Source organism: Bubalus kerabau, chromosome 16, assembly GCF_029407905.1.
Source record: "Bubalus kerabau isolate K-KA32 ecotype Philippines breed swamp buffalo chromosome 16, PCC_UOA_SB_1v2, whole genome shotgun sequence".
Taxonomy (NCBI): Eukaryota; Metazoa; Chordata; class Mammalia; order Artiodactyla; family Bovidae; genus Bubalus; species Bubalus kerabau.
In genome coordinates this window covers 24,765,624-24,784,409 of record NC_073639.1, presented here as the reverse complement: position 1 = coordinate 24,784,409, position 18,786 = coordinate 24,765,624, and the positions used below count along the sequence as shown (strand labels likewise).

Genomic DNA, 18,786 nt, shown 5'->3' with positions numbered 1-18,786 from the left:
AAGCCGATTACCTCCAAGATATTTTTTAAACAAGGTCTCATAAATTTCTTTTGGTATTTTCAGATTACACTAATTAGAAAAATGACACCTAACAATGATCCTTATAAAAGAAAATTCTACTGTGTATTAAAAATGCCTTCAATGAATATAGTCCCTAAAATTATATTTGGGGAGACATTTCTAAATTTTGTAATTTACAAATTACAAAAAGAAGAACATAATCTGTCCAGTGACTAAAAATTGCTGCACCTTGTCACAGCATGAATGGGGATACCACATTTATGTATGAACAATATATGGAAACATTGAGACAGATTTCATCCCAATTTCTGCATAAATTTTCCTGAAAATATGGTAACATTTTAAAAGGAATAAAATGAAATGAAAGGCATATAAGTATATTTTAATAATATTTTCTGTAAAAATGAATTCCACTACTTCCTTTCTGTAGAATCAGGATTTGAGAACCTATGTGTGAAGTTCATATCCTTTTCTGTTCTGATACCCATTATTTGGCACCATCAGGTATCTTAAATTTCTCTGGACTAATCTGGGCAAAATATACTTAATGATAACCACAAATTCTTTCAAAATATAGAACTCTGAATAACCCTTTATATTTTATTACTATCAAAAGCTATTTAAGTAGGTGGCAATCAATCATCAGTAAAATCTCAAGTTTCTTAGTCCTTATTTGTTTGATTTTGTTTTTGTTCCTACTCTTCCATCCTTTGAAATCTAATCTTTAAATAACCCATTTAGACATCTCTGATATTAATATTTCTCCTTGAAAATATGATTTTCTGTGTAGGCAAATTGGATTTCCAATGGTATTATTAATCTTTATATGATTTCCCAGTCTTCTAGCTCTCATTTCTTTCTTTAATTTATAAACACTTGCATTTTTCTATGTCCTTCACATACTAAAATAGAGCTTCTATTATATATCATGAGCATTACAAAGGAAATGCTAGTAGCAGTAAGTTGTAACCTTGCAATCTTTACACATAGACATCTACAGAGAAATTGAAACATAATTTCTTAAGTTTAGAACAGAAAATATCTGTAGGTATTCAGCCCATTTTCTTCTGTGTTTGAGATGACAGAAATTTTTCAAAAATAGCTTTTGTTTTATTTCTAACTGTGGCATGCAGATAATGATGTTAAAATACAATACACACCAGTGTTTCACGGATTTTGATAAGCATCATGTCCTCAACTGTCACAATAAATTAGAGTAGTAGAGCAAATAAATGCACATTCTATATGTTTTGAGATTTTTTAGCAAGTTTAGTAATTAAGTAAATTTATATTTACATAAAGATATAGATTCAGTCATTAAAAAATCTCAATAATTGTTTCAATTATAGTCAAATTATCGTATATGTTTTTCTTTTCAAAGGTGAAACTTGTATATGAAATCAACATATGCTGAAATAATCAGGGTTTTTTAACCTACATCTTAAGCTTCTCAGGAATTGTTTTTTCTCTCTCCTTAATTTCAGGTACAGAAAGGCAGCATTTTCTGAAACCCAAATTCAGCTTCCCAAAGGACAGTAACATATTCAATCCCCAATCTACTTTTATTTCCCTTGGTGAAAAAGAAAAAAGCGCATAATATATCTTCATTATGGCATGCCAATATACGTTAAAGAAGAATGTATGTTTGAAAGGCAATGGTGGCACTGAATTGATTTTGTAAATTAACTTTACTTACATACACTAGTTGTCAGTGACACCAGCATGCAGTTATTCAAAGCTAAGGAATTACAGTTCATATATTCAATAATTTGTTTGGATATTTTATGTCATAAAAGAAACATAAGACAGCCTAACAGGTAGCAATGTCTTGATGGATCACCAAACAGTGATATGTGTGTCCAGAGTTCAAGTTCAGAACTTTTTCACAATGAGGTCCTGAAGATGTATTCAGGCTAAACTTCTAGATGTCGAGAAGATGTATGCTAGTCAATGCTGTAGCCATGAAGCATGCTGAGCACTTTCAATGTGCCCAGTTCAAACTGGGGTGTGCTATAAATGTAAAATAAACAACACAGAGCTTGAAAACAGTACAAAACAAGAAAAAGAACGTAAAATATATTATTGATAATTTTACATTGATTAAACACTGAAATAAGAATACATATTTTGGATATACTGACCGTCTAGTCAAGGCTATGGTTTTTCCTGTGGTCATGTATGGATGTGAGAGTTGGACTGTGAAGAAAGCTGAGTGCCAAAGAATTGATGCTTTTGAACTGTGGCGTTGGAGGAGACTCTTGAAGAGTCCCTTGGACTGTAAGGAGAGCCAACCAGTCCATTCTGAAGGAAATCAGCCCTGGGATTTCTTTGAAAGGAATGATGCTAAAGCTAAAACTCCAGTACTTTGGCCACCTCATGCGAAGAGTTGACTCACTGGAAAAGACTCTGATGCTGGGAGGGATTTGGGGCAAGAGAAGGGGACAACAGAGAATGAGATGGCTGGATGGCATCACTGACTCGATGGACGTGAGTCTGAGTGAACTCTGGAAGTTGGTGATGGATAGGGAGGCCTGGCGTGCTGTGATTCATGGGGTCACAAAGAGTCAGACACGACTGAGTGACTGAACTGAACTGAACAGAGTTAAGTATAATTGTTAAAATTAATTTCATCTGTTTAACTTTTTGATTGTGGCTGCTAGAACATTAAAAATTACATATGTGGCTCACATTTGAGGCTGGAATTATATTTCAGTTGGAAGGTGCTTGTCCAGACCATAAGCCCTTTGAACAGAGGGGCCATTTCTGTCTTGTTTTAAATGGTATCCTTAGTACCTAGTGTGAATGATCAATAAGTATATTGAATGCATTATTAGTTAATGGCAAACAGAGCCTTAAAATCAGGGTACCCTCTTCCCTGAACATGGCTAAAGACACTCTGAAAAATTTTTGATCTTTTATTACTCTACTTTTTTATTCCGAACTGATTTTTAACCCTTCTGTGTTGTTCTAGAATCAATCAGGTTTCAACAAATACTTCACTGTTTTCCACTTTCAGATATGCTAATAAGTGTTTATTCCCTTTAAGTCTTAGTTTCTTGAATAGCTCAAAGTCATCTTAGACAATTAATTGTATTTCCTTCCATAGGGTGATATGCTGGCTAGTCTCTTGTCAACTCAGCATCATCTTCAGCCTTTCAAAGGCAAATAAACTACACTTGCCAGAATCCCCTTCTCTATACAGTTCCAGGTACCAGGTTAGAATAATCTGTCAACGAGAAGCACTTAGATTTATAAGGCAGAAGGACTTAGACCATTGTTTTCCCAAGTCAGTTACAGGAGGATGTATGGGCAGGCAGGTTCAAAGCTGCTCCTAGGTAAACTTCTCTTTAGGAAAAAAATAAATAGAACTATGATTGTAAAATGGCTAGGGCCTGTTGCAACAATATTAGAAAGGATCTATACATGAGAGTAGTCCTGAAGTTCCCTCTTCATTAGCCTCACTCTCAGTCCACTTGTGTACCACTATCTCGGTCAGCAATATAGATGCAGGAGTACCTTAAGAATTTACCTGACATGTTTATTTCAAATGATTTTAACTCTTTTCAGATATTCATTACATAAGCAATATTAATCAGTTGAACAAGTAAGCATTTCTCATGTATAGGATTACACACATGCACACAATTTTTCCATATATTGATAAAACCAAGGCAGATGAAAACAAATGGAAATCCTGTTACACTATCTATTAACCTGCCAGAAGTTGTGTCCACATAATTCTGATCACCATCTGTTGATAAGAATTAACTCTGTGCTCTTAATACTCTCCTCTCCTTTACATTTTATCCTCCTTTGCCTACTTAGGAACGTTACTCCAGTGATTCATGTTTCTTTGCATTGTTTTAATTTTTCACCTACTAGTAATTTTCATGAATATTCAAACATGTCATTATTTCTCTTATAGAGAAAACTTATCTTGATCTCACTTTCTCCTTCCCCTTCATGGAAACTTGCTATGAAGCGTTTCTCATACTCACAGTCTCTAATTGCCCTGTTCTCGTTCCATGTTCCTTTGAGATCATTCTAATAGCTTCAGTCAGCCATGCTTCCACTAAAATTCTTTTGTGTGTATGTATGTAACATTTTTACAAACCATCAGGGACTAAAAATATTGCTAAGTCTAATCGTCTATTTTCTGTTAGCAATCTACTTGATGTGTAAGCATTCTTTAGACACTTCCATATCTGCTGGTTTCCTCGGACCACACCACTGTCTTTGTTTCCTCTGATATCTTCAGTCTTCCTTTATTGTCTCCTTTGCTGGTTCTCTCTCATCTTTCCTATCAGTTAATGGTGGAATATTCCAGAATGCTCTCTTGCTCTCTGTTTTTGTCTTTCTATACACACTGTCTCCTTGAGCAATTTCATCCAGTTCCAGGACTTTAAATAGCATTTCTGTGCAGACAACTTCAAAATTTCTAATTCCAACACAGATTTTCCCCCTGAACTCTAGCCATATACATTTAATCGCTAGTCTTCTATTTCTGCATACCTTTATAGTAAACTAATAAGCAAGTGAAACTTCACAAGTTTAAAACTGAACTTTCCACCTTTACCAGAAAAAAACCTGCTCTCACAGCCTTCCTCATTTTACAAATGACAATTTAATTCTTCTAACTGGTTAATTCAAAATCCTTGAATTAATCTTTGATATTTCTATTTTCTCACAATCTACATCAAATCTATCAGTAAATCTTTCAAAAATAATGAGAATTTAATCACTTCTAGTTGAGTGATCACAGCATCGTGATTATCTGGGTCGTGAAGATCTTTTTTGTACAGTTCTGTATATTCTTGCCACCTCTTCTTAATATCTTCTGCTTCTGTTAGGTCCCTACCATTTCTGTCCTTTATTGAGCCCATCTTTGCATGAAATGATCCCTTGGTATCTCTAATTTTCTTGAAGAGATCTCTAGTCTTTCCCATTCTATTGTTTTCCTCTATTTCTTTGCATTGATCACTGAGGAAGGCTTTCTTATCTCTTTTTGCTATTCTTTGGAACTCTGCATTCAAATGGGTATACCTTTCCTTTGCGCTTTCCTTCTTTTCACAGCTATTTGTAAGGCCTCCTTACAGATGATCACGATGCTGTGATCACTCACCTAGAGCCAGACATCCTGGAATGTGAAGTCAAGTGGGCCTTAGGAAGCATAACTATGAGCAAAGCTAGTGGTGGTGATAGAATTCCAGTTGAACTATTTCAAATCCTGAAAGATGACACTGTGAAAGTGCTGCACTCAATATGCCAGCAAATTTGGAAACTCAGCAGTGGACACAGGACTGGAAAAGGTCAGATTTCATTCCAACCCAAAGAAAGGCAATGCCAAAGAATACTCAAACTACCGCACAATTGCACTCATCTCACACGCTAGTAAAGCAATGTGCAAAATTCTCCAAGCCAGGCTTCAGCAATACGTGAACCGTGAACTTCCAGATGTTCAAGCTGGTTTTAGAAAAGGCAGAGGAACCAGAGATCAAATTGCCAACATCCACTGGATCATCGAAAAAGCAAGAGAGTTCCAAAAAAAATCTTGCTTTATTGACTATGCCAAAGCCTTTGACTGTGTGGATCACATAAACTGTGGAAAATTCTGAAAGAGATGGGAATACCAGCCCACCTGACCTGCCTCTTGAGAAACCTGTATGCAGGTCAGGAAGCAACAGTTAGAACTGTACATGGAATAAGAGACTGGTTCCAAATATGAAAAGGAGTACGTCAAGGCTGTATATTGTCACCTGCTTATTTAACTTATATGCAGAATACATCATAAGAAATGCTGGGCTGGAGGAAGCACAAGCTGGAATCAAGATTGCTGGGAGAATTATCAATAACCTCAGATATGCAGATGACACCACGCTTACGGCAGAAAGTGAAGAAGAACTAAAGAGCCTCTTGATGAAAGTGAAAGAGAAGAGTGAAAAATCTGGCTTTAAGCTCAACATTCAGAAAACTAAGAACATGGCATCTGGTCCCATCACTTCACAGCAAATAGATGGGGAAACAGTGGCTGACTTTATTCTGGGGGCTCCAAAATCACTGCAGATAGTGACTGCAGCCATGAAATTAAAGACGCTTACTCCTTGGAAGAAAAGTTATGACCAACCTAGACAGCATATTCAAAAGCAGAGACATTACTTCACCAACAACGGTCCATCTAGTCAAGGCTATGGTTTTTCCAGTGGTCATGTATGGATGTGAGAGTTAGACTATAAAGAAAGCTGAGTGCCGAAGAATTGATAGTTTTGAACTGTGGTGTTGGAGAAGACTCTTGAGAGTCCCTTGAACTGCAAGGAGATCCAACCAGTCCGTCCTAAAGATCAGTCCTGGGTGTTCATTGGAAGGACTGATGCTAAAGCTGAAACTCCAATACTCTGGCCACCTGATGAGAAGAGCTGACTCACTTGAAAAGACCCTGATACTGGGAAAGATTGAGGGTAGGAGGAGAAGGGGATGACAGAGGATGAGATGGTTGGATGGCACCACTGACCCAATGGACATGGTTTGGGTGGACTCCGGGAGTTGGTGATGGACAGGGAGGCCTTGTGAGCTGCAGTTCATGGGGTCACAAAAGGGTCAGACATGACTGAGCAACTGAACTGAACTGAATCACTTCTAACCACTTCTTCTACTAAAGCCACCAACATCTCTCAACTGGACTATGGTCGTATCTTAAAACAATACACTAATTTGCCAACAATTTACTCTCATTAAAGTGCTCATAATGCACAATGATCCTTTAGAATATAATTTAGTACATGTCATGTATCTGCTCAAACCCTAACTTCTTTCTATGTGACTTATTAAAGCCAAATTATTTTACAATGCTCTAAAGCTTTCAAAAACTGAATCCCAGCTACTTTAATGACCTCTTACTAATTCCTAGCTGTCTCTGTCTCCAGAAACTGACCCTCCCTTCTTGACCTGACTAGGCATGTTCTCCAGGAGATCTGCATGGTTCACTTGATGTATTCTCTTTTTGAATATCTACCATTACAATCTGACCTCCATTTATTGCATATGCTTCTGTTGCTTTACTGAGAATCAGAACTTAAACTTCTTCAAATCCATGGCATAATAAGCTCAATGAAACAATAAAATGGTGTTTTTTTGTGCTTATTTGAATCTTGGGGTTTTATAATATTAGAATTCAAAAAGAAGAGACCAAAATAACAAAACTCTGTAAATGTAATCATTCTCAAATATTGATGAAAATAAAATTTGAATCTTAAGTAGTCAGTGTGCAAAGGGGAGGGAAACATATATAGTAATGATTGATGGGCATAATTTTGTGTTCCAAATACCCTTTCTATTGTCACCATGCTGACAAATGCTGAAAAACTTTTACAACCGTCAGATTAATTGCCAGAATTCTAGAGTTAGAAAACAGAATTTCTTTCTCCTTTTACTTATAAATCAACCTCCTCTTCATAAAAAATGTTAATAAGTGACTAGCACTAAAGAATAAGGCTCTTACCAATTATGGATAGATAAAGTCCACAAACAACTGACAAGTACAAAAACCTCAAGTCCTGTTATGACTATGCTTTCTGAGTTCTTATTCCTGCCAACAGAATAAAGTGCACATGTACAAATAACAAAAAACATTCAGTTAAACAGAGACACACAGTATGAATAATTTTTTAGATGGAAAAAAGTCCACTTGAAAATATTATTGACTACACTAATTAGTTGAGACTTGAGGCTTGTAGGAAAATAATGGTATAATTTTCTTATAAGTATAGCTAATAAAAGAAGGATTAAGAAATACAAATGCCATGGTAAGCTCAGCGAATCTCCATATAAATTAACTGATTCATGGGTTGAATTTCAGAAGAAAACAGAGCATAATTATGTATGATTCACTATCCCCATGTTGCTTGTTGAAGGTGGTAATGGCAGGGGTGCTTGCCTTTTGCAAGCATACATTAATGGGCAGTTTAAGAAAAGCTCTAATATCGTTAAAGATAGAAAGATTCTCATTTTACAAAATCAAAATAAAATCTGGCTTATGAATAAGGTATTATGCGAGAATTCTTAATTATCCTTAATAAAGCAAATGCATTTTGCAAGCATTATAAAAATCTGGAAATGAAGATTTTATAATAATAATTTTATAAACTTTATAAGCTTATAAAGCCCTATATTTTTAAGGTTGAAAAGAGCAGTGAGATGGCATGTACTATATTTTAGTCTCACTCCCAGTATATTGCTTACTCAAGCAGACACATGTTTCAGTCTTCAATAAATAAATGCATTCATATAGTAGACATAAATGCTCTTATCTTAATAAACTATTAAATCTGTTTTCACCTTTCTTTTCGTCATTTCCTTTTATCTTTCACTGCATTTTTATTATTTGAACCATTAACATATACATTTTTTCAGATACTGTTAAGTATGCTGCTGCTAAGTCGCTCAGTTGTGTCTGACTCTGTGCGACCCCAGAGACGGCAGCCCACCAGGCTCCGCCATCCCTGGGATTCTCCAGGCAAGAATACTGGAGTGGGTTGCCATTTCCTTCTCCAATGCAGGAAAGTGAAAAGTGAAAGGGAAGTCGCTCAGTTGTGTCCAACTCTTAGCGACCCCATGGACTGCAGCCCACCAGACTTCTCCATCCATGGGATTTTCCAGGCAAGAGTACTGGAGTGGGGTGCCATTGCCTTCTCCGACTGTTAAGTATAGGACAACTAATTTCAGAAATAAGAATAGAAATAGCTTATTGCTCCCCAGTGCTGATTAGCATAAAAATGTAATAATAATGAATATTTTTCAGCCCATTCTCTGGTTTATTTTTCTTACAGTAAATAAACTATGATGGGAGTGTATTTTATTTGAGCAAATATGTGGTGTCAAATTTATTTTCAAGGAAAAAAACAAAGGTCAGTAAAATCCAATTATTTTTAAAAAGCCAAAATTCAAAGTAAAAATTAAATTATAAGAGGCTGTTTTTTTCAAATCCAGTTGTTAGTTCATTACGAATATAATTTTTGAACTTATACATCATAAACTTACAAAGGCATTGTTTATAAGACTCTGAGTTTCGCCTGATTATAAATAGTGCTTGCTAAGCAAGTAAAGAGCAATAGTCTATTACATTAAAAAGAACATCGAATTGCCTGAAGTAATACATAGTCACAATCAAAGGAAGTATATGTTCTGAGGTTTTTTTTTTTTTTACTATGTTCCAAATTTATAAAAGAGACTAATGAAGTACATAAAGTACAATACTAAGACCTACCTTTGCATTAATATAGAATATTGAACAACATGGAGATGTGGACAGACACGGAAAGTAGGTAAAATATTTCTGAACACTCACACCATTTATTTGAATTGGATATTTAATTGCATAAGAATCATTAAGTAAGTTACATTCAAAGTTTCATAATTTTATTAAATCTAAGCAGCAAATTATTGAGTATTAGAAGCAAAGTCTGTATTAGTCAATGACTTAGAATCAATTTATCCCTTTGATGATTTATCCCCAAAGGATCAGACTTGTGTATAGCCATGAAATTCATATTGAAAACAAGCTATAAGAAAATAGCAAACAGGTGATTATGGAAGGATAAGGGAGAAACTCATTTTAACTGGTGTTGCAGGAAGGTTTTATCTGGAATCCAGCCTATTCAGGTATTCACTGAAAGAGCAAAATGAAGTCCAACCACGTTAGGATGGTAGGGCTTTCTTCTGTGCACAAAGAGGACACAGTTTGGATCTGTGATATGAAAGTTTATTTGTTTTAAATATGTGAATGTAGGGGCATCATCAAAAATAATGCAGAAATACAAAGTAGAAAGGAGACAGCTAATTCACAAGATAAGAAGAGTCAAGGTGACTATGAAAAAAGGGAATCCTACTACACTGTTGGTGAAAATGTAAATCAGTTTAGCCACTATGAAAAACAGTAGGGAGGTTCTTCAAAAATTAAAAACAGAGCTACCATAATATCTACCAATTCCACTCCTGGGTAATACCAGGAAGAACATGAAATATCTGAAGAACATGAAAATACTAACTAGAAAAGATACATGAACCACAATCTTCAGCATTATGCAGAATGGCCAAGAAATGGAAACAACCAAAGTGTCTACTGATAGATGAGTGGAAAACGAAGCTGTGATATGCTATGTGTGTGTGTGTGTGTGTGTGTGTGTGTGCATGCGCATGCATGTGTGTAAAGGAATATTATCCATCCATAAAAATACGAAATCTTGCCATTTGTAAAACCATGAATAGACCTTGAGGGCACTGCACCTCAAGCAAGTGTAGCCCCTGGTCACCTCAACTACAGAAAGCCACCCACGGCGCAGCAACAAAGACCCAGTGCAACCAAAAGTAAATAAATAGTTTTTTAAAAAGCAAAGGAAAAATTCTTAGTATAAACAAGAAGAAAATAACAAATGAAAAGAAATATGCCTCAAATGTCCCATAGATTATCTACTACTTTTGATTCTTGTAGGAACACAACATATATAAATTTGATATATAAAATATGCTAAATAATTGCTTTTAGGAACACAGTTTTATTCGGGTAGGCCTTCTATATAAACCTCTAAGAATGTGTAATGAAAATAATTCTTGCCCCTTAATCTCTGTCTTCATTTAAGCTAACCTCAAAATGTGGTCTGACAGTCAAACTATGTTATAAAAAAATCATATCTTTGTTACTATTATCTACAAACAAACAAATTTAAAAATACATATACCTTACACTAATGCTTTCTGGTGTCATTAATCACTTTAATTGAGCTTTCATATATAAGATAATTGATCTAGTTTAAGTTTTATAAATAATACATTCTAAAATGCATATCAGAGTAAAATATGAACAAGATAGACAAAGTATTTTCAGCATTAAAAACAATAATGCACTTATCTGATTTTAAGACTCATATTTCACCATTTCTGAAATCAGTGTATTATACATCTTTAATTGATTTTTTTACTTTGAATTCAATACTTGCATTCCTTGTGAGATACTTTTTAAATAATAGTGCACTTTACAATTCGTGGTATCTTAAAACCTAGAACATGTATATCATAAATTCCCTAAGTAAAATCTGCTTTTTAACAACATATTTTTCAAATTTTTCTATTAGTTTATACATGTACTTTGTTATTTTTTTCACAATGGAATACCAACTAGTTTAAGCACGATGAATATAATGAATCTTGAGAGTCATTACCTGAAGCATGCTAATAATTTCTAACTGTGCCTCAAAGGAATTAAGTTTATGTGATGTAAGTTTCTTATCACTTTCCCATTTTCCACTCATTTTATAAGTAATAACATAAAATGCAATAAAACACTCAAATAATTGCACAAATGCTGCTGTACAAAGATAGATAGCAGCAGTATCATTTGATGATTCAAAATAACCATTCATCAACTGAAATATAACAATCAGAATCTGGTGTAAAAGTAAAAGATTAAGAATGTTAACATTTAATCTAGGAAAATAATGTATAAAATTTAGCATATTTAAATGGACATTAATACACATTTTATTTCAACATTTTAATCCACTGGTCAAACGTTTCACTATTAAACAGTAAATATATATTTTTAAAAATGAAAAACTTTTGGCGTTTTGATTGGACAACAAGATCCTTTTTCAGGTGCTATGTGCCAATATACTACACTATTTTTGATATGCATGGACATCTGATCTGTGATTATTAGAGGCAAATATACATGGAAAATATTTAACAAATGGTACACAGCACAGAGACCAGTTATGTGCCAGTTGTGTGTCTGTTATAAAAGATGAGAAATAAATACCTGCATTATTATTAATTCTCAAACTAATGGCATTTTAGCACCAAATGCCACAGACTGAATTTTTGCATTACTCTCAAATTCATCTGCTGAACCAATGTTATGAAATCTGGAGTTGGGGCCTTTTAGGGGATACCCTTATGAATGGAATTAGTGCCATTATAAAAGACGCTCCAGAAAGCTCTTCCAGCACGTGAGGTCACAGCAAGATGGCCATCTATGAAGCAAGAAGCAGGGTGTCATCCAGCATAGAACCTGCTGGTGAATTTCCAGCTTCCAGAACTATGAGGTATAATTTTTGTTCTTGCTTATAAACCAATCATTTTATCATTATTTTTGTTATAGAAGCTTCATAGATGGCCATCATCTTGCTGTGACCTCACGTGCTGGAAGAGCTTTCTGGAGCCCCTTTTATAATGGCACTAATTCCATTCATAAGGGTATCCCCTAATAGGCCCCAACTCCAGATTTCATAACATTGGTTCAGCAGATGAATTTGAGAGTAACGCAAAAATTCAGTCTGTGGCATTTGCTGCTATAGAAGCCCACATGGACAAAACAGCATACAAATTTGTTTTTTTAGAAATTAATTCACTATTATTATGTAAGCCTAAGTATAATAGTTTCTAGTGGCATAATAATGACTCTAAATATAGTTTCTATGATAGACATATACGAAAAAAAGATACTGAGAAATTATACAACTTGGTTAACATCACGGTTATCCAAAAACAAAGTAGATATGAAAACTAAACATATTGAGTTCAGGCTCAATTTTCTTAGACTTCTCTAAGAAAAGTGGTAGTTTATGGCAGCCATTTGCTTAGAATTACTAACATTTTAGATTTCTAACAGATACAATTCTCACATATGAGAAAATCCATGTACTTATTATGAAGTGTTCGGTTCAAAAACATGGAGAATACAGTGGTTAATTTTTTAGGCTCTCAAGTTAGATTTTGTGGTCTTCAAGTCTCCTCAGTGACACCGTCTAGTATATGATCTTGATTAAATCTCTACCTTTATGAAAACCTCACTTTTCTCATCTGCAAAACGGAGATAGTTATCTCTATCTCATAGGGTTATTCTGAAAAACAAGTTATAATAAAAACCAGTAAAGTATCTTTCATAAAAATGCCCAGCAATTATTAGCTATTATGGATTATTATCATCTTAAAAACAGAAGAGTACATGGACATTGAAATATGGGAACTAGTTCTGTGAAACTTGTAATTGGAAGACTGAGTTGGAATCTTGGTCTTGCACTTATCTGCAATATAAGCTTGAGCAATTATTTTACTTCTGAGAATGGTTTCCTTTTCTCTAAAATAGGTAAAATAATGTTTGTCCTGCTATGACGAAGCATTGTTTTGAGTGTCAAATAAGTTAAGGATTGTAACACCATGTATAAACTATAAAGATCTGTAAGATATAAAGTGAAAAACAAAAAGTTTAAAAAGTGGAGAACCACTGGAAATTGTGAAAGTGAAGTCCCTCAGTCGTGTCCAACTCTTTGCAACCACATGGACTGTAGCCTACCAGGCTCCTCTGTCCATGGGATTTTCCAGGCAATAGTACTGGAGTGGATTGCCATTTCCTTCTTACCTAAAATAATGATTTATTAGTAAGTTTTAAGGATCAATAAATATTTTGAGAGTGCACTGTAAATTTTCTACCCAATTTATCTAATTTGATATCAATAGATCCCCTTAATCCCAAAACCAAAAGAGGACATTAAAACAATTTCAGAACAGACTATATTATTTCCCTAGTTAGAATCTATCTCTGATCCACAGTCTACTTCAGCCTTTTTGCTTTCGTCTGGCAGAAGTTTTTCATCTTTCCCAATTGCAGCAAGTGAGTCAATGTTTACCAATTAGTCTCACTGGCTAGTCGCTCACTAGGCTGAGGAGAGAAGGGAACATCATCCCCACCACTCTGAGACTCAGAGCATGGCAATCCCTCTGTGCAAAAAATTTCCTCCCTAATCCAAGTACTCCATTTTTTAGTATCTTTCAGCTGGCTAAACGTTCTGAAACCATTTTCTTTTAAATCTACATGAAAATGTCTATTTCGTGTTCATTGTTGATAGCTGCTATTGCATTGAATACTGCAGGACACCAACAGTTAATTAGTTTCCTGTTCCCTGTGGATAACCCTGCTAGCCACACATCTATAGCCACTTGCAGGTGCTCAAGCAACTCCTCAGTATGAAGGTTGTGTCATAATCACAGTTTAGACCATATCCTTATGAAAGAATTTTCCCTAAAAGTAACAAGATATGATATCACTGTAAGTCAGCTGAAGCAAAGAAACTATCACAAGAACTAATTTTTTCATAGATGAAGTAGAGAGTTCAAAAAGTAGCAAGATCACTAAAGGGTTTCCATAGTGGATGGCAGGAAATCTTTTATGCATTTTATTTACAAGTCAAGTCTCTGAGGCAAAAGTTATCCTTGGAGTATCAGTTGGAACCTTGATTTTTTTTTTTTTTTAATCCCAGAAGATAGGAAATGGCATCTTCTTTCTTGGTGCTATCAAGAACATTTTATAGTACTGCAATGAGATATTATGATTTTAAGAAGATCTTAACAAATTTGGCTTGATATTTTAAATTTATTATATCCTTTATTGAATGTTTTACAAAAGAATACATGCAATGCAGTGTCAGAACATAGTAAATAACAATTTAAGGACTTCCTTAGTGGTCCAGTGATTAAGACCACTGTAAGTTCCATTCCTTGATAGGGAACTAAGATCCCACATGCTGAGCTGCCAAAAAAATAATAATAAAATTAAAATAATAATAATACACCTAGGAACAACCTGTGCTTTGTGAATGTGTGAGAATGGGACTAAGTATCTCAGATATTTCTATCTTTGTCATCCATTTAAAAATGGGATTTATGAAAAGGAATAATTAATACATGGGTTCACAAAAAAAGTTTGATTAGTCAGGATCTCCATTTTTCATATAAACCAGCAGAGACCTGAAAAAGTACCTACTCCCATGTCAAATCATGAACACAGGATATGGCAGCAGGGGTTTCATCAAATTATTGAAACCTAACTCTGAAATTCAATGTCTCTTGAAGATTGAAAAATTACCGTAACTATGGTAATAATGAAGTTCCTCTTATAATTATGGCTCACTTACCTTTTGTTGTTCAGCAGAAACTAACACAACATTGTAAAGCAATTTCCCCCCATCAAAAAAAGAAAAGTCTAAAAAATAAAATAAAATAATGAGGTTCCTTAGGATGAGACGAAGATCTTTTTCTAACATATCTGCTCATTTATATATCAAATAATGATGAGTCTACACATTATCTGTGAAAAACATCATATTATAGGAATCAAACAGCAGAGGAAAAGACTAGGACTATAGATCTCCTATGTGAGTTGGAACCTAGGTGTAATAATGCATTGTGGGAAAGTTTTACAAAACTGAATATGAGAACACTGACATAACTCTTCTGAAAAAAGTTTATCTTTCCCTCAATCCTTCCTACAGTTCAGTTCAGTCATTCAGTTGTGTCTGACTCTTTCAGACCCCCTGAACTGCAGCACACCAGGCTTCCCTGTCCATCACAAACTCCCAGAGCTTGCTCAAACTCATGTCCATCAGTCAGTGATGCCATCCAACTATCTCATCCTCTGTCGTCCCCTTCTCCTCCCGCCTTCAATTTTTCCCAGCATCAGAGTCTGTTCAAATGAGTCAGTTTTTCGTGTCAAGGGGCCAAAGTATTGGAGCTTCAGCTTCAGAATCAGTCCTTCCAATGAATATTAGGACGTATTTCCTTTAGGATCGACTGGTTTGATCTCCTTGCTGTCCAAGAGACTCAAGAGACTTCTCCAACATCAGGGTTCAAAAGCATTAATTCTTCAGCACTCAGCTTTCTTTATGGTCCAACTCTCACATCCATACATGACTATTGGAAAAAACAGTTTGACTATATGGACCTTTGTCAGCAAAGCAACATCTCTGCTTTTTAATATGCTGTCTAGGTTGGTCATAACTGTTCTTCCAAGGAGTAAGCGTCTTTTAATTTAATGGCTGCAGTCACCATGTACAATGATTTTGGAGCCCAGAAAAATAAAGTCAGTCACTGTTTCATTGTTTCCCCATCTATTTGCCATGAAGTGATGGGACCAGATGCCATGATCTTAGATTTTGAATGTTGAGTTTTAAGCTAGCTTTTTCACTCTGCTCTTTCACTTTCATCAAGAGGCTCTTTATTTCCTCTTTGCTTTCTGCCATAAGGGTAGTATCATCTGCATAGCTGAGGTTATTGATATTTCTCCCAGCAATCTTGATTCCAGCTTGTGCTTCATCCAGCCTGACATTTTGCATGATGTATTCTGCATATAAGTTAAATAAGCAAGGTGACAATATACAGCCTCAAAGTTCTCCTTTCCCAATTTGGAACCAATCTGTTGTTCCATGTCTGGTACTAACTGTTGCTTCTTGACGTTTTACAGACTTCTCAGGAGGCAGGTAAGGTGGTCTGGTATTCCCATCTCCTGAGGAATTTTCCAGTTTGTCAAACAGTCAAAGTCTTTAGCGTAGTCAATAAAGCAGAAGTAGATATTTTTCTGGAATCCCCTTGATTTTTCTATAATCCAACAGATGTTGGCAATTTGATCTCTGGTTCCTTTGCTTTTTCTAAATCCAGCTTGAACATAGGGAAGTTCTCAGTTCAGATACTGTTGAAGCCCAGCTTGGAGAATATTGAGCATTACTTTACTAGCATGTGAGATGAGTGCAATGTGCGATAGTTTGAGCATTCTTTGGCATTGCCTTTCTTTGGGATTAGAATGAAAACTGACCTTTTCCAGTCCTATGGCCACTGCAGAGTTTTTCAAATTTGCTGGCATATTGAGTGCAGTACTGTAACAGCATCATCTTCTGGATTTGAAATAGCTCAGCTGGAATTTAACCATCTGCACTAGCTTTGTTCATAGTGATGCTTCCTAAGGTCCACTTGATGTCACACCCCAGGATGTCTGGCTCTAGGGGAATAATCACACCACGATGGTTATCTGGGTCACTAAGATCTTTTTTGTTCTTCTGTGTATTCTTGCCAAATCTTCTTAACTTCCTGTGCTTCTGTTAGGTCCATACTGTTTGTTCTTTATGTTGCCCATCTTTGCATGAAATGTTCCCTTGGCATCTCTAATTATCTTGAAGAGATCTCTAGTCTTCCCCATTCTATTGTTTTCCTTCTACTTCTTTGCATTGATTGCTGAGGACGCTTTCTTATTTCTCCTCACTTTTCTTTGCAACTCTGCATTCAGATGGATATATCTTTCCTTCTCTCCTTTGCCTTTCAATTCTCTTCTTTTCTCAGCTATTTGTAAGGCTCCTCAGACAACCATTTTGCCTTTTTGCATTTCTTTTTCTTGGGGATGGTCTTGATCACTGCCCTCTGCACAATGTTATGAACCTCTATCCATAGTTCTTCAGGCACTCTTTCTACCAAATCTAATCCCTTGAATCTATTTGTCACTTCCACTGTATAATTGTAAGGGGTTTGATCTAGGTCATACCTGAATGATCTAGTGGTTTTCCCTACTCTCTTCAATTTAAGTCAGAATTTTGCAATAAGGAGTTCATGATCTGATCCACAGTCAATTCCTGGTCTTGTTTTTGCTGACTGTATAGAGCTTCTCCATCTTCGGCTGCAAAGAATATAATCATTCTGATTTTGGTATTGACCATCTTTTGATGTCCACGTGTAGAGTCTTCTCTTGTGTCGTTGGAAGAGTGTTTGCTATGACCAGTAAGTTTTCTTGACAAAACTCTGTTAGCCTTTCCCCTGCTTAAAATTTTACCTCAAGGCAAACTTGCCTGTTACTCCAAATATCTTTTCAACTCCTACTTTTGTATTCCAGTCCCCTGTGATGAAAGGGGATTTTTTTTTTTTTTTTTTTTTTTTTTTTTTTTTGGTGTTAGTTCTAGAATGTCTTGTAGGTCTTCATAGAACTGTTCAACTTCACATTCTTTGACACTCGTGGTTGGGGCATAGACCTGGATTAGTGTGATATTGAATGGTGTGCCTTGGAAACAAACCGAGATCATTCTGTTGTTTTTAAGATTGTACCCAAGTTCTGCATTTCATATTCTTTTGTTGACTATGAAGTGTGACTCCATTTCTTCTAAGGGATTCTTGCCCACAGTTGTAGATATAATCATCATCTGAATTAAACTGTCCCATTCCAGTCCATTTCTAGAAATGGTTACAATCCTAGAGAGGCCAGAAATCTGTTAAAGGTAAGCTCAATGAAAAATGCAAACCATTGGCCTGACTGCTTATCAATACATAAACCTATATTGGTGACGATAACTCTGCATTCTGCTTGAATGGGACCCAGAGTACACAGAAAAAAAAAAAAAAAAAAAAACACAGCACTAGTTTTGTAGCTTGGCCATACTTTTCTTGAAGACCTCAATTCTTTCCTCTGTGACTAGATTTTATATCCCAAATATCACAGCAGCCTTTTGCCCTTCACTTCTATCTTTCACAACTTAATCTAAAAGCCACTCTGAGATTACATGGAAGACTGAAAATAAATAGCACAGATAAGTGAGGACTGAATATTAGGGATCAATCTTGCAGGAGGACAACTCCAAGAAGCCCTCTTTTCCTTAACAAAATCTCAGAGTTCCTTTAAAATTCCTTTACAACTTGAATTAATATATAAACAATCAGAGTAGTCCTCACAAAGTGAGGAACTTCAACCGTTTTTCAATTTGGTCTCCTCTTGATGCTGCCAAAACACCAAGAAGAGATACAGAAAGTAAGAGTATGGAAAAGCCCAGCAGGAACAAAAAAGCAACAAGCGTGTGTTTGAGTTTTTTTTCCTTGTTTGTTACTTAATCCTTTTGTTTTCTGTGCTCTTGGTTCTGATAAAAAGGATAACATTTTTGTTGTTTCTCATAAGAAACACAAAGTAAAGGC

The 18,786-nt window shown here is 35.4% G+C and overlaps 1 long non-coding RNA gene across 2 annotated transcripts in view; it reads right to left on the bottom strand.

Moving 5' to 3' along the window:
• Nucleotides 1–18,786, bottom strand: part of LOC129629929 (uncharacterized) — a 207,368-nt gene that overhangs the window by 28,906 nt on the left and 159,676 nt on the right. The window contains exon 4 of one of the 2 annotated variants that reach the window (XR_008703390.1): nucleotides 14,463–14,596. The exons of the other annotated variant lie outside the window; for it this stretch is intronic. This is a non-coding gene — a long non-coding RNA (uncharacterized LOC129629929). Of the gene's footprint in view, nucleotides 1–14,462; nucleotides 14,597–18,786 lie in introns of those variants that run through there. 2 annotated transcript variants of the gene reach the window in all.